The 15660-nt window shown below is 45.3% G+C and overlaps 1 long non-coding RNA gene across 1 annotated transcript; it reads left to right on the plus strand.

Annotated features, from left to right (window-relative positions):
* The first annotated feature begins 1783 nt into the window (after positions 1 to 1783).
* On the plus strand, positions 1784 to 13615 carry LOC131381893 (uncharacterized). The gene is made up of 3 exons (XR_009210926.1): positions 1784 to 1848; positions 3532 to 3625; positions 13536 to 13615. It is a non-coding gene; the product is annotated as an uncharacterized LOC131381893 (long non-coding RNA).
* The last annotated feature ends 2045 nt before the right edge of the window (positions 13616 to 15660 follow it).

The raw sequence follows: 15660 nt of genomic DNA on the forward strand, positions 1-15660 counted from the left end.
GAGGCCGGCGGCTGACAGGGCTGCCCTGTGCCAGGCGAGAGGAAAGCGTTGCACAGGATCCCGCCTGGGTGAGCCAGAGACTCCCTGGAGAGCGGTCCCGCCGTCCTCCACGGCCAGGGCCGCTCCTCTGTCGTTGTCAGCCCTGTGCACTGCTCCGCTGCTCCTAAGCGCGCGGCGGCTGCTCCCGCACTTCCACCGAGAAAAAGCTGAGGCCGGCGTGGCCGCGGAGAGGCCAACGTGAGTCTGCGTAATGGGACACTTTTTAAAGAATTCACGATAAACACTCCTTTGACGTCAGCGTATTCAAATGTGATGTCTTCACACTTTACCAAATGAATTCGTTTTCTAGAGCTGCTGTGAAGTACCACAAATGACAAACTGGCTTAAGACAAGAGAAATGTACCCTCCCCCAGTTCTGGAGGCCAGAAGTCTGAGACGAAGTGTCCGCAGGGCGCTCCCATCCGCCACGCTGGGTCTGCCACGGCCTGCGTGCTTTCGTCTCCAACGGTCATAGGTCTTCATCCCACAGCGGTGGCTTAGGAGGTGACTAATCACCGTCGGGAGGTGGCAAAGTCATGAGGGTGGAGCCCTTGTGAAGCGGATGGGTGCCCTCCCTTATAGAAGAGGCCCCGAGACTCCTCCCCTACCGCCACGTGAGGGCACAACGAGAAGGCGCCGTCCGTGAGCCAGGAGCTGTTCTCTCCAGACGTCTGACCTGCCTTCGCCTTGGCCTCCCAGCCTCCAGAACTATGAGTGTGGTGCTTCCGCTCGCGCAACTAGGATGCACCGAGACGGAGCCTGGGGAAAAAGAGCCGTTTAATGGGTCAGGAGAGGGTGGGGCCGAGGCGGGAGAGGGTGGGGCCAAGGCGGGAGAGGGTGGAGCCAAGGCGGGAGAGGGTGGGGCCAAGGTGGGAGAGGGTGGGGCCAAGGTGGGGCGAGGGCTTTGTGCACAACTCTCCCCCTGGGTTTTGCTGTATCTGCTCCATCCTTGAAAAGTCAAACGCACACTCCTAGATCTTCTCTCGGGGGACGCTTAGGAAAGAAGACTGGAATGGAATAGTGTCAGGGCTTGTTAATGAGAAGAGCCAGAGAAACGCCCGAGATACAGGAAAAGCCCCCAGATGCTCCCTTCAGCAGGGCCCTGGGCATCCTCTGACCTCCCAATGGCTAGGGCTAAGCTAAGAGGAGGCTCATTTGTTGCAAGAATGGCGCAGAGGGGATGCAGGGAAGGTGCCAGAAGAACTTGTGTCTAGGGCTCGGGGGAAGCAGGAGTGTGGAGTCCAGGACCGTGTGGGTGCCAGCTCTAGGGGTGTCAGAGGGCCACGTGGGTTCCAGCACTAGGCGTGTTGGAGGGCCGCATGGGTGCCAGTACTAGGGACCCCTCCCACTTCAGAAGGACTTTCAACTCCCATCTCTCTGCCAAGCCCACTGCCTGGGGAGGGGTCTAGAAACCGTCCTTGAATTTGCCTCCCGTCTCCCCATCCTTAGCATCATCCTGACTCTTCCTCTGCCCTCCTCACCCCGAAGTCCCAGAATGCCAGGCGGCTGCACAGATGCCCCCTCACAGCCCAGAACCCCGGCCCTGCCCATGCAGGGACACCACCCCCGCAAAGAAAACAGGGGTGATGAGAAATGTCAGGTTCCCAAATTCCTGAAGAACAAGATCTCTATCTAACTGCATAGGTTTCAAAGCAGGTTGAACGTGTTTTCTCAGACAGGTTTGGTATTTTGCACTGCAGGACATTTGGGCTCATAGAGACTCTTTAGCCTGATCTACACAGCGGCAGGACAAACAGCGGCAGATGTTAGCAGTCAGAGCTCTCCAGGATCTGAAGCCTCCTACAGATGGTGAGGAACCCCGCCTGGGAGCACAGAAAACACATTAAAGAGAGCGTTTGTGGGACACCTGGAGGGGCAGCAAGGCATGTGGGCTGAGGACACCCTCCCCCAGTCTCCCGTGCAGCCCCTTCCCAGGCACCGTGTGCATAGGGCACTGACTCACTCATCCTCTCTTCCTCTCGCACCTGGGACACTTCTTTACCAAGCAGCTAAACGACAAAGCCACTAAGATGAAAAGCCCTTCCTCACACGCCCTCAGAGTAGGAGGGCTGGCTCTGCTCCATCCCAGCTCGCAACAGTGGGAGAAGAAAACATCTTTTTCCCGGAGGGTAGGCAGATGTCTCCGGCAGGGTCAGCCATGAACTGTGTGCAGACATGGTGCAGTGTGTGTGCTGGGATGTGGCGTGGTTTGGAGCCCAAACCTCCGTCCTGCAAGTGCCTCATCATTCAACCATCAGCCTTTGACTTCACTCTCCTGAATGTTGTTTCCTCTGTTCAGTGATGGTATTGAGAGTCTGATAGAGCTTTTGCTGATATAAATAAGATCATGCAATAGAAGTGCTAAGCCCAGTGTTAGCGAGTAGCAAGCCCTCAGTGAAGGCATCCAGGGCGTAGAAGGGAGTGACGTAAGCCTGCCAGACCTAAGCAAATACCCCCAGGGCAGGAGTGTTATTTTCAAACAAATTTTGTTTGTTTTTTAATTTTTTGTTGTTGTTTGTTTGTTTTCAAATTCCAGCATTCAGAGTATTTCCCAGTGCACTTTGGGTGAAAAACATGCAGCAAGGTCACCCTTTCGTGCAGTTGGTGTTGGGTTACAGAGCAGGGTGGGTAAAGGCCAAGAGAAACTCGGTCTCAGGAGAGGCACCGTGGGGCCATTTGCCTCCAGCCATCAGCACTGCCACTCCTGGATCTTGGGCAGGGGCATCGGGTTCCCCTGCTCCCCATGCCCAGGGAGCTGTGAGTTCATGGAGCTCTCACTCATTCCTGAGAGCTCAGCTTGGAGCACACAACTGGGTGTGTGGAGCGTGGGGCTGGGCTGACATCAGCGTCCACCTGGTGATGCACGGAGGCACCTGCCTCTGCAGAGTCTGTGTGTGGGCCTGTTATCCCAGACTGCATCCTGCAGAGTCAGAAGCAAAGCTGGCGTGAGTGCCTGCCCGCTGCGTGAATGGGTGAGACCCACCAGAGACGCTACCGGGGGAGACCAGGGCCGTGGCGGTGGGAGAGCTCTGATCCAAGGCCTCTTCCCATAGAGGCCGATGCCCGGCAAGGATCTCACCACAAAGCTCATCCTCAGCATGGCTAAGGGGCTCGATGCTAAAACAGGACGGGGATGCGGGGGTGATTGAAGAAGCAGAAAGGACTTGAAAACTACAACCTGCTCTGTCCAAAGCTCAAGGAGATGGCGCAATTAACACCTAAAGCCCTGGTGGCCAGCACGGGGAAACTTTAAAAGTCTGGGGGTCTAAGGGTACCCTCCTGGTGGGTGGACGGGACAGAGGAGGGCTGAGGAGGTACCTGGGAATGCTCAGCTGGCTCGCAGCGGGCGCTGGGCCGGAGGCGTCAAGGAGGGAGAGGGAGCAGGCTGCACCCATAGCCCTGCAGCCACCACGCATCCCAGCGTGGAAAGGACTTGAGCTCTCCTCAATGTCACATGGTGCTGCACCACACTCTCTGTTTTCTCTATTTTAGAAGCTGGTGATGAGAAGAGCCCAGTGCTGAGTCGTCTTCGTGGTTGCTGGATTCGTCTATGCTTGCAGGGCTGTGAAGGAACGCCTGAGACGGGGTAATTTATAAAGAAAAGAAGTTAACTGGCTCATGGGTCTGCTGGTTGTACAGGAAGCATAGCAGCTTCTGCTTTGAGGAGGCCTCAGAAAGCTTCCTCCTGGCAGAAGGCAAACGGGGAGCAGGTGGGTCACATGGCGGGAGCAGGAGGAAGAGACAGGGTGGGAAAGGAGGTGCCACACACTTTTAACAACCACATCTCGTGAGAACCCACTCACTCTCACGAGGAAAGTACCAAAGGGGATGGTACTAAACCATTCCTGGCAAACTGCCCTGTGAACCAGTCGCCTCCCACCAGGCCCGACTTCCAATGTTGGGCCCACCCTGTGGCCTTACTTCACTTGATGACATCTGCAAAGAACCTGCTTCCAAGTAAGGTCACAGCCACAGGCACGAGGCTTAGAACACAACAACTACAAACTTAAAGTTGAAAGCATTTTTAAAAACAGACAAGGTGGCTTTGGTAACATGCTCTGAGCCTCTTCTTTATTTTCTTTGTGGTCCTGTGTTGGCTTGAACTCATCAGTGTGTTGGTCTTGTGTGTTTTCTCACACACCTTCTATGCATGAGTTCCCCTAGGGCAAGGACCTCACCCCACATTTACCTACCTGAGGAGTCAGGGCACAGGGTAGGGGACAAAGGACACCGACCAACTCCTGCTTCCTCCCCAAATCTCTCCAGCCACCATTCAAAGGACCCTCCATTTTCTGCTGTGAAATCTGTTTATTTGTGGTTGAACTCTCTGCTGGTGGCCAGCCTTGGTGTCTGAATTTCAGAATGTGGTGTCATGCTCTTGCATGCTGTGCTTAAAAAGGCTTTTGTTGGAAAAGCCTGTGTGAAGCCACTGGCACCTGTTATGTGAGCACATGTGACTCTACGCTGACCCGCTGCCATTGGGCCCTGGGGAATGACAGAGAGAAAAGATAAATTGGGAAGGAGAAAGCCAGGTGTGGAGTAAAAAGTGTGAAGAGGGCAGAGCTGGATGGGGGAACAAGTGAGGAGGCTGGGCACGAACAAGAGGAGGGGGTGCCTGTGTATTTTGTGCAGTCAAATGACCCGGGTTCAATTCCTACCTTCATTCCACTCTGAGCCTCAGAACCCCATTCACAGAAGGGGCATGTGTCATGCAGCTCATGAGTCAGGAGAATTAATGGGACCGAGGGAGCCTGTTGACTGCTTGGCTCCGATGACAAGCACACAGTAGGAAGCCAATAATATGAATGCTTTCTGCCATTCACACCATTTTCATGTGTACGTCACTCTCTAGTAAGACTAGTAAAAACGTTCCTATGTTGAAAACAAATGCTTTAGTTGAAAATAAAGGAGTTCATCTCTTGGTGGAAGATGAAATATTCACATTAGCTTCAAGGATTTTCTTGTAATCACATTGAGATCTTAGCCCATTTAATGGAGCATAATACATACATTGTCATTTCAAACAAAGTCCTTGTCAAAAATGACACTTTGGAATTTTTTTCTTAAAATAAGCAATGCAGGAGAAATTAACTCACAAAGACGTTGAATGCTAAAAGGAATACAAAGCCATCAATATATGAAAGTAAGATATTAAAGACACATTTTCCAGGTTAATATTAAAACACGCAAGGAGGGGAATCCATGAACTAGACACATTTTGAGTGGCTGTAGTTCTTAGAGAAACAGGAATGTAGCAGCTAGGGAGGAAATTAGAGAAAAATTAACTAGCAGTCATCTCACGAAATGAATATACAAAGACCACCCCCTAAAGGAATTACTGAATATATTCTTCTATTCACAGTAGCAGGAAACAGACGGACATAGTGAATTAGAAAGAGCTGAGCAAATATCCATTTTCTAAAATGGACATATTTCTAGAAGAGCACACACCCAGACACACCCAGACAGCTTCCCTCTTGGTTTCGTGTCTACAGGGGCCAGCTCAGAGTGGGCTCAGAGTGGTGCCTGCCCAGGACTGCACAAGACTCTTCACTGGGAAGGGAAAAAAATACAGTCACATTTTCAAGTCCCGTCTTTTATGGTTCCTATTTGGGGTATTATCTACAATACACATTCTTTATTAGCACAGTAGCACCTCTGAGTACTGCTGTGTACAGATTAGCCTGTTCAAAGGTTCTTATTGACGGGTGTGCACTTGAACACTCCCCAGAAGACAGGAGATAGACAGGACGACAGAGGGGACAAGGAGAAAAGTAGACAGAGAGACCATCAGGATGCCCAAACCGATGACATTGGATGCTTTTCCTAGAGCAAGAAAATGCACCATAGACACTATGCTAAACATCTAGACAGGATCTGAGAAATGAGTTTCATTGTTTAGAAATTTTTATTGTGTAAGAAAGAACTTAAAAAGCACTTTATGGGCATTAAAAAGAATACCATGTCTGTGCTTACAGTTTCAAAGGGTTCAAGGTTGGTTTTAAATGAAATAAGATTTAAAGGTTATTTGTAGATTTAAAATTTTATTTGCATTTTTCATAGATTATGATTTTTATCTACTTCTGACACTGGTGTTTTGACAGCATATAATTTATTCTCCATTCAAAGACACACTGACAGCCCAGAGTGGGGAGCAAGACACCAGAAGAGTTCTCTCTCGTGATGATTCCCTCGCAAAAACACCAATTTGAACATGCAAATGAAAATATCATCACAAGAGCTAAGTAAATCAGATACGAGACCACACTACCTGGTTATAGTACAATAAGAAAAGATGTGTCAAATAAGATACAAAGTTTTCTTTTCCATTATCCACATCACCCCTCCTCCAGTCCAGGAGCACAGCATGGAGAGATTGTCTGCTCAGGGAAACCGGGAAGTGAACAAAGATGTCCAAATACTGAGCCCACCGCAGTAAAATCCAGCACTGGGCAGGTCTCCATGGCCCCAGAGTCCAGGTTGGAACCCAAAGACTGAGCCTCCAGACCTGCTGCAGTGCCAGGCTGGACCACATAGCCTCAGGCTTCTGGCTTGCATGGCAAACTCGACCTCTGGCCCACACAACTCCTCAGTCAATGTCAGCAGCCCTGGCCTCCCTACAGTCCTCATCAGCAGGCAGGACCCAGTGGCTCCTAGCTTCAGGTAGGCCCCAGCACAGTACCAGTGGGCCCCAGGCTTCTGGCTTGCCCCAGCACTGCTCCAGCCAGTTTGAGCCCTGAGCTTCTGGCTCACCCAAGCAATGCACCAGCTGCAGCAACTACAGACTTCTGGCATGCCCCAGTGCCATGCACATTGGTAGCAGTCCCAGGCTTCAGAACTATGCCAGAAAGCCTGCTCAGAATCTCTGGACAGGCTGACTATATATATATATATATAGAGAGAGAGAGAGAGAGAGAGTCTTGCTTTGTCACCCAGGCCGGAATGCAGTGTTATGATCATGGCTCACTGTGGCCTCCACCTCCTAGGCTCAAGAAATCCTCCCATCTCAGCCTCCCAAGTAGCTGGGAATACAGGCACATGCCAAGACACCCAATTAATTTTGTTTATTTTTTGCAGAGACAGGGTCTCACTATGTTGCCCAGATTGGTCTCAATCTCCTGGGCTCAAGCGACCCTCCCACCTCAGCTTCCCAGAGTGTTGGAATTATAGGTATGAGCCACTGTGCCTGGCCCAGGCAGACTACTGAAGGACTTTCACAGAAAAAGCATGTCTGAGAAGACTGAAATAAACACCTACATCTGCAAATACACCAACATCAATGCATAGCCACAAGGGTTAAGAACAGTCAGGGAAATATGACATCACCAGTGCAACAAACTAAAGTGTTATTGACCAACCTTAAAGAAATGGAGATAAATGAACTTCCTGAAAAAGAATTTGAAGTAACTTTTAAAGAAGCTTAGTGAACTTCAAGAAAAGGCAGAGAAGCAATTCAAAGAATTAAGGAAAACAATAACTGGCCAGATGAGAAATTTAATAGAGTGATTGAAATAATTAAATAAATAAATAAAACAGAAATCCTGGAGCTGAAAAATTCAAATACAATGAACGAAATGAAAAATTTAATAGAGCGTATCAATAGTAAAATTGATCAAGCAGAAGAAAGAATCCATGAACTCAAAGATAAGTTATTTGAAAATATACAGTCAAAAGGAAAAAAGAATGAAAAGAAATGAACAAAGCTTATGGGATTTATGAAACAGCATAAAAAGAGCAAATATTTGAATCACAGGAGTTAAAGAAGAAGAGGAAGATAAAGTAGTAAAAAGTGTATTTAAAGAAAGAGTTAAAAAAAAAAACAGTAGCAGAAACTTTTAAAACCTGAAAATACACATAAGTATCCAGGTACAGGAAAGTCAAAGGTCACCAATCCAAATAAGACTACCCTAGACATATAATCACATTGTCAAAAATCAAAGACATAGAGAGGATTCTGGAGGCAGCAAGAGGAAAAAAAGCAAATAACACATAAGGGACTTCCCAAACAGCTAGCAGCAGACCTTTCAGAAGAAACTTCACAGGAGGCAGTGGGATGATATATTCCGAGTGTTTAAGAAACAACAACAAAAAAGTGTCAAGCAAGAATATTGTACCCAGCAAAGCTGTTCTTCACTAATTAAAGAAGGATATTTTCTTAGACAAACACTGACAGAGTTCATAACCACCAGAGCTGTTTTACAAGAAGTGCTAAAGAGAGTTCTTCCAGCATAAATTTGTTGGTAAAAGTAAGTACACAGTCAAATTTAGAATACTCTACCACTATAGTGGTGGTGTGCAAATTACTTGTATCTTTACTATGAAGGTTAAAAGACAAAGTTATTAAAAATAACTATAGCTGCAAAAATTGTTAAGGGATATGCAATATTAGAAAATGTAAATTGTGACATCAAAAATTCAAAATGTTGGCAAAAGGAATAGAGTAAAAGCGTAGTTTTTTGGGGTGTGGTGGGGTATGATCAAAGCTAAGTTGTTATCAGCTTAAAATAAAAAAAAAATAACCTGTTATAAATATAAGTGTAAGCCTTGTGATAACCAAGAAACAAAAACCTATGGTAGATACAGAAAAAAATATAGAACAAGGAATCAAAACATGCCTCTAATGAAAATTACTTAACCACAATGGAAGATAGTAAGACAGGAAGAATGAAACAAAACATCAACAAAACAACTATTAATAGAAAATATAGGTTGGCGCAAAAGGAATTATGATTACTTTTGCAGAAACCTAATAATTAATAAAACAGTAATAGATAAGTTCTTATCTAGCAATAATCACCTTGAATGTAAGTTGATCATATTCTGCAATCAAGAGACATAGACTGGCCAAATGAATATATGAATAAAACCCAACTACATGCTTCCTGCAAGAGATTCCCTTCACTAGTAAGGACACACATAGACTGAAAGTGAAGGAATAGGTAAAGACAGTCCATGCAAATGGAACTCAAAATAGGAATAGTTATACTTATATCAGATAAAATAGACTTTAAAAAACTCTAAAAAAAAAAGAGACAAAGAGGGTCATTAATAACAACAAAAGAAACAATCCAGCAAGAACATATGATTATTAATATTTTATATAATATTTATATGATATTTGCTTTATATATTTAGATACTGGAATTGGAGTATACAAATTTATGAAGCAAATATTAGTAGATCTGAAGGGAGATATAGACTGTAATACAATAATAGTGGGGAACATCAACATGCCACTTTTGACATTGGTCAGATCAGCTATACAGAAAGTAAATAAGGAAGCATTGAACTTAAACTATACTCTAGACCAAATGGACATAACAGAAATATCTAGAACATTCCATCCAGCAGCTGCAGAATACTCATTTTTCTCAACTGCACATGGAACAGTCTCCAGAATAATTATGTGCTAGGCTACAAAGCAAATCTTAACAAATTTAAGATTAAAAGTAATTTTTCTGACCACAATGGTATAAAACTAGGAATCAATTACATAAGGAACTTTGGAAAATTCACAAATACATGCAAGTTAAACATTCTATTGAACAACCAATGAAGCCATGAAGAAATTAAAAGGGAAATGTAAAATTTTGTTCAGGCAAACAAAAGTGAAAATATGACATACCAAAACCTGTGGGATATAGAAAAGGCAGTTCTAAAGAGAAGTTTATAGCAATCAACTCCTACACACAAAAAAAAGACATTAAATAAACAACCTAACATTGCACCTCAAGGAATCAGAAAAACAAGAACAAACTAACCCCAAAGTTAGTAAAAGGAAGAAAATAATAAAGGTCACAGCAGGAATAAATGAAATAGAGACTAAAAAAAAAATAGAAAAGATCAACAAAAATGAGAGTTGTGCTTTTAAACAGATAAACAAATTCCACTAAACTTTAGTTAAACTAAGAAAAAAAGGAAATGTGCAAATAAATAAAATCATAGCTAAAAAGAGAGGCATTTCCACTGATACAACAGAAATACAAAAAAACATAAGAGACTAATATGAGCAATTATATGCCAATAAATTGAATAACCTAAAACAAATAAATTCCTTGACACATATAACTTATCCAAATTGAATCATAAAGAAATAGAAAACCTGAACAGACCAATAATGGGTATGAGATCAAAACAGTAATAAAAAGTCTCTCATCAAAGGCAAGAACTGTATGGCTTTTGTTTAATTCTATCAAACATTTAAAGAAAAACTAATACCAATTATTGTTAAAATCTTTCAAAACAATGAAGAAAATAGAACACTTCTCAACTTATTTTACAAGGCCAACATTACACCGATACCAAAGCTGAACAAGGACAGCACACACACAGACACACGCACACACACACACACAGAGGCATGCACAAAAAGAAAATAGCAGGCCAATATCCCTGATGAAGATAGATGCAAAACTCCTCAACAAAATACTAGCAAACCAAATTTAACAATACATTAAGAAGATCATTCACCATGATAATGTGGGATTCATCTCAGGAATACAAGGATGGTTCAGCATCCTTGTAAATCAATAAATGTGACACATCACACTAACATATTTTAGGATAAAAGCCATGTAATCATTTCAATAGATGCAGAAAAAGCATTTGATAAAATTCAAAATCCTTCATGATAAAAACTCTCAATAAAATAGATATAGAAGGAAAGTACCTAAACATAATAAAGGCCATGCATGACACACCCCAGCTTACATCACATTGAACAAGGAAAAGTTGTAAGCTTTTCCTCTAAGATCTAGAACAAGACAAGGATGCCCCCTTACCACTTCTATTCAACTTCTAGCATTGGAAGTCCTAGCCAGAGCAATTAGGCAAAAGAAAGAATTAAAAGGCATCCAAATTGGAAAGGAACAAGTTAAATTGTCCCTGTTTGCAGATGACATGATCTTATATATAGAAAACCCTAAAGACTATTTAAAAACTGTTAGAACAAATAAATTCAGGAAACTTGCAAGATACAAAATGAACATACAAAAATCAGTAGTGTTTCTATATACTAACAGTGAACTATCCAAAAAAGAAATCAAGAAAACAATCCTATTTACAATAGCTACCAAAAAATAAAATAGAAATAAATGTAACCCAAGAGTGAGAGATCTCTGTATTGAAAACTATAAAATACTGATGAAAGTAATTGAAGTAGACACAAATAAACAAAAAGATGCTCTGTTTTCATGGATTGGAAAAATTAGTACTAATGAAATGTCCATACTACACAAAGTGATCTACAGATTCAATGCCATCTCTGTCAAAATACAAATTCTATTCTTCACAGAAATAGAAAAAATATCCTAAAATGTGTATGGAACCACAAAAGACCTCCAATAGCCAAAGCAATCTTGAGCAACAAAAACAAAGCAGGAGGCATAATGCTACCTGACTTCAAAATATACTAAAAGGTACGGTAAACAAAACAGCACTATACTGACATGAAAACAGACACATAGACCAATGGAACAGAATAGGTAGCCCAGAAATAAACCCACATATTTACAGCCAACTCATTTTCAACAAGGATGCTAAGAACATGCAGTGGGGAAAGGACAGTCTTCAATCAATAGCATTGGGAAGGCTGGATATTCACATGCAGAATGACACTAGATCCCTAACTCACACCACATACAAAAATCAATTCCAAACGCATTAAAGACTTCAGTGTAAGACCCAAAACTATAAAACTACCATAAGAAAACACAGGGAAAAGCTCAATGACATTGGTCTGGGCGATAATTTTTTGGATATATCCTCAAAAGCACAGATAACAAAAGCAAAAATAAACAACTGGGATTACATCAAACTACAAGCTTACAGCAAGAAAACAGTCAACAGAGTGAAGAGACAACCCACAGAATGGGATAAAATATTTGCAAACTACATAACTGATAAGGGATTAATATTCAAAATATAGTCATGTGATGCTTAATGACAGGAATACGTTCTGAGATGTCCCATTACAAGATTTAATTGTTGTGTGAATATCATTAGAGTGTACTTACACACACCTAGATGGTACAGCTCACTACACACTTAGGCTATACAGTATAGCCTATTGCTCCAAGGCTACAAACCTGTACAGCATGTTACTATACTGAATACTAGAGGCAATTGTAACACAACATTAGGTGTTTGTGTATCTAAACATAGTAAAATTACAGTAAAAAATGGTCTTACAATTTTATGGACCACTGTTGTATATGTGCTCCATGATTGTCCAAAATGTCAGGTGGCATCACCACCATGTCCTCATGCCATACAGGCTGGCTCACCTGTGGAGCTGCAGCCACTGGTGTTGGGTTGTGGGGTGTGGGCTGGGGTTGGGCATAGGTTGTGCTGGGCATGAGTGTATATAAAGAACTCAAACAACTCAATAGCAAGAAAACAACACTTTCTATAAATGGACGAAGCATCTGAGTAGACATTTCTCAAAAGAAGACATACAAATAGTCAATAGATTTAGGGAAAAACACTCATCACTAATCATCAGGAAAACACAAATTAAAACCACAATGAGATATCGCCTCATACCTGTTAAAATGGCTGTTATCAAAAAGACAAAAGATTTAACAAGTGTTGGCAAGGATGTGGAGAAAAGAGAGCCCTCACACACTGTTGGCAGAAATATAAATTAGTACAACCATTACAGAAAACAGCATGGAAGATGGGAGAGGAGGGAAAGAGAAGGAGGGGGAGGAGAAAGACAAGGGGAGGGGAGCAGAAAGAGGCAGAGTGGAAGAGGGAGAGGGAGAGGTGGAGGGGAGAGGGGAGAGGAGGTAGGAGAGGAGAGGGTGTTTCCAGCCAGGGTGAAGTTCAGGACAGGACATGCGTGGGCTCATTTCTATCTTGCCCTCTGCACTTGCTCACCTCCCAATCTGATGACCCCTGAAGTGGCCCTTGTCAGAGCACCATGGAGAAGGTGCTGACATTTTCCAAACCAAAGCTTGTAGATGTGGCTGACTCTGGATTAAATACTTGAAATTTGTGACTCGGAACCCTGGTGGGGGTCTAAGCAAGACCCAACACCATCATCGACAAGTTCTTTGAGTAACTCATTTGCCATTTCTGAGCCTCCGTTTCCACAGATTTAAAATAAGGAGGCCCAGAAGAAATGACCCCTATGGTCTCCTTTAGTTGTCAACATTTTCCTAAGAATCTAGACCTCCTCAAGAGTTAGTTCCTAATTTTCAAGGAATGAGTCGGCTGAGCCCTGCAGTGCCCTAGTCATGTTGACACAGATGTGGACGCCAGCCTGAGGACAGGATTTAGCAACTCGGAGCCTGGGGGACTCTAGCCTGCCGAGCTTCCAACGGCTCGTGGAGCTGGGACTAGGGAGGGGTGCGAAACTAAAGCGTTCCTTCCTCTGATTATAGAAAGTGTTCCATTGAAATTCCAACAATTATCCATTCTTCCCTTAGCATTATCATCTGGACACTTTCAGAAGGAATCATGATGGGCATTGCTCTCTGTGTTATTCTCAACAGCGCCCCAGCGGTGTAGCCCGACTACCAGCCAATTTGCTCAGATGAGTCAGCAGCATGAGAAAAACTACACAATGGATGAGGCCAAATAGCAACAGAAATCGGAGCTAAATAACATACAGATCCCCTTCGTGTGGCACTGAAGCTGAACAAGACCCTGGGAGTCTACACTGAGACAGGCCTTTCCTGCCTGCCATGTGGACCCGCCAAGTGAACCGCACCACAGCCGGCCACTGAACGCCGACCCCCAGGGACCACACACGCACACACATGCATGCACACATGTGCCCATCTGGTCTGTCACCTACTGGGAGGCTGCTCTTCGTTGAGGCCAGGCTCAGAAGCCCTGCGGTCCCTGGGCAGGCCATGGCAAGCGTCCAGGGCACCATCAGGACCCCTACCCGAGGGGTGTGGGGCTATTCTGCCCCTGCTCTCCTTTCTGAGTGACCTGAGAGGTGTGGACAGCAGCCACCGAGGATCCGCTGTGCAGTGCCACTGGCCTGTGGAGGCTTCCTCAGGGTCCTCTCTCCTCCATTCAGGCTCCATGTTTGTCACCAATGAAAACTGTGGGATAGGCAGACCGGAGGCCCCACACAGAGGACGCCATGTGAGACCCTGTTCCATCCTCCTCCTTCAGAGGAGCCCACGCCAACCTCGAGCTGAGACCTTTCATCCAACAGGTACTTCCTGCGGTGGAGTCTCACTCTTAATTTCCTGTCCAAGAAACCGACCAAAAGCTGTTTTAGGGCAGGTGGTACCTCAGGGCCGTGAGCAGAGGAGACTGTACCCTGAGCTTCCACTCCCTCTCCCAAAACAAGAGTGCTGCTACCCCCTCACCCTATGCCCACTCCCAGCCCACACCCCACAACCCCACACCAGTGGCTGCAGCTTCACAGGTGAACCTGCCTGCATGGCACGAGGACACGGTGGTGATGCCACCTGACTCGCCTTCAGCAGCATGTGGACCCAGGTGGGAGGGGGCTTCACGAGGCGGTGACTCATGCCTCCTTTGGGAACAACATGTTCCAACCCAGCGGCCAGCCCTCAGGTCTGGAGCACCGCAGCATGGCTGCAGGAGAGGGAAGCGCCCAGATGGACTGGCAGGCAAGGACTCTCTGGGTCCCACGCCCAGCACAGGTTGTGGGGAGTAAACCACATCCCCCTAAAGGAAGTTTCCTTCACATCTTCACCCCCACAGACGCTGCCTTTCCCTCCAAAACAGCCCTGCCCAAATCCTCTGGGAGCAAGCAGAACCTCCCATGCCCTGAAATGTGTCAGGTCCCCGGGGGCTGAGCAGACGGCGCCCACGCCCTTAATCCACGAACGGGAGCCTTTAGAGGCAATGTTTTAAACGGCCACTGTCACACACACAGGCGCTCGGAAGTTTACGGAACTCGATACTGCTCTTTAAGGAGTCCAGGCAAAAATATAAATGCTCTCCCATGGGTTTGGCCAATTTCTGAACCATAGCGCTATAAAGGATGTCTGCAGGAGACTGAGGCACAGCAACGCCAAGGACAGTGTCAGAAAACAAACTACCAACTGGCACATCACATCTCAGGAGGCTCTGCAGAGGCACGACAGAAATTCCCAGACTTCTAAGATGCAAACAGTCTCGAAGCCTTGTATGAGGTACATCACCACCACAACCTTAACCCGCTGGGTTCTTAACCCAGAACACAGACATACAGACACAAATGTGCGCACAGCACCACACCACACCATCACCTCCCTATGCAGAGAACGCACACACACACCATTACCATCACCACCATTGTCACCTCCACCTCCACCACCACCTCCTCCCTACACACAAACACAAACATGCTCACAGCACCACACCATCACCTCCCTGTGCAGAGAACACACACACACCATTACCATCACCACCACCATTATCACCTCCATCTCCACCACCACCATTATCACCACCACCTCTCTACATACAAAACACAAACATGCACACAACACCACACCACATCATACCCTCCCATGCAGAGAACACACACACACTGTTACTATCACCACTATCACCTCCATCTCCGCCACCACCACCATTATCACCAATATCACCACCACCTCCACCACCAACACTTTCCTACCTACAGAACGCAAACACACAGAACCA

The sequence above is a fragment of the Hylobates moloch genome, unplaced genomic scaffold (assembly GCF_009828535.3).
Source record: "Hylobates moloch isolate HMO894 unplaced genomic scaffold, HMol_V3 SCAFFOLD_2, whole genome shotgun sequence".
NCBI lineage: Eukaryota > Metazoa > Chordata > Mammalia > Primates > Hylobatidae > Hylobates > Hylobates moloch.